This window comes from Sinocyclocheilus anshuiensis, unplaced genomic scaffold (assembly GCF_001515605.1).
Source record: "Sinocyclocheilus anshuiensis isolate Anshui unplaced genomic scaffold, SAMN03320099.WGS_v1.1 scaffold267, whole genome shotgun sequence".
NCBI lineage: Eukaryota > Metazoa > Chordata > Actinopteri > Cypriniformes > Cyprinidae > Sinocyclocheilus > Sinocyclocheilus anshuiensis.
The window spans coordinates 1,538,400-1,540,050 of record NW_015552637.1 but is presented as its reverse complement, the minus strand read 5'-3'; positions in this window follow the sequence as shown (position 1 = coordinate 1,540,050).

Here is a 1,651-nt window from a genome sequence, read left to right as displayed (position 1 = left end):
TCGTAAATGACAATGGGCGTCGGGACGCAAGATTCCATTGTTTCAGCATGTGTAGTGTGTCATAGTGGACGACAACAGTCTCCGCATCTGCGATGATTCACGACATCACGACAGAAAGACTAGGATGTTGAATTTTTTTTTCCGTTGTCCACGACGAGTTCTGTCACATTGGTGACGTTGACTTTCCCTTAATAAAATAAATAATCATTTAAAAACTGCATTTTGTATTTACTTGCATTATCTTTGTGTAATATTAAAATTTGTTTGATGATCTGAATCTTTTAAGTGTGACAAATATGCAAAAAATTAAAAAAACAGGAAGGGGGCCAACACTTTTTCACACCACTGTAGCTGTGTTTATGCAACAGCTGTGATTTCATCATAATTCACTTGTAAAAAATGTGTAGTTGTAACGTTTTGCCTTTTGTAGGGCATTGAGTTACCCTGCATGGGTTAAGGTTGTGTTTTGCACATCAATCTTTGAGTGAAGGAGGAATTTGGAAAATGTTCTCAGTTATAAAATAAAAAAAGTACTGCATCTCAGTAGTGTTCTGGGAAATTTCTATGAATTAAACATTACTCTTAAAATGAATTCGATGAATTCTATGAATTAAGCATTACTCTTAAAATCATACACATGATCGATAAATGCGATGGCGCCGCAGACGGCAGCCTCAGTGTTTGGCTCTCCAGTGTTTGTACTGTTTTTGTTAGTTTTTCCTGTTTTTTGTTTCTCAAACACGATCAGTTTTACCAGGGATGAGCTGCTGAACATTCGGCAGAACACACCACACAATCTTCTACCGGATTTTGTTTTTTCGGACGTTTTGCTGAACGTTGTAGTTGGCGGAGCAGCTGTGCTGATCAAGCGCTTCAGGACGCGCAGATGGGGGAAGCGAGCCGGCGTGCTCGTGAAGCTCAGGAAGCACGGATTCAGAACGGTGCTGCCTAGCATCCATCTGGCGAATCTTCACTCTCTACTGTGGGATTACAACTTTAAGAATCTGTTTAAAATATGCTGATCCTATGTTCTGACATAGCATCACATGAAAAACTAAGGTGAAGTACATTGTATTTAGCATTTAAGGTAAATTACATCAGACAAATGATTATCTTAAGCAAAGTGTAGCAAGAGGTTCCTGTCTGTTCCTGTTCTCTTATTGTTAGTCAAATGAACCAGGTTACTGAGACTATCACCTTTTGTTTGAAATTGCTCTTGGTGCCTCTGCCCCAATCTTTGAGTAGTTATACTGATTGAATTAGGACTTTCAGACTGATTGGATTAGCACCTATGCATTTGAATGACACTGTTATGCTGATGAGATCAAGGCTGGGAAAATGCCGGTGTCGGGCTGATTGCCTGTACTTCATTTGCATGCAATGGTTTAGATTGTCTCCACCTCTACTGAATTTATCCTGCCCCCTTAAAATGTATATAAACTGCAATGTATTACTGCCTTAGTCAGACTTGGATGACTGCAGCGACGCTCGAGTCCTCAATAAAGAGTGACTTCTGTATGAAACATATCCCAACGTCTCCTGGTCTCTGCTTCGACGAGGAAAAAGTTTCCTACAGTTTTGGTGCCGTGACCCAGATAGAGCTCCTCACCTGAATCCAGATTGAAACTTCAAGCTCAACAAAGATCTGACT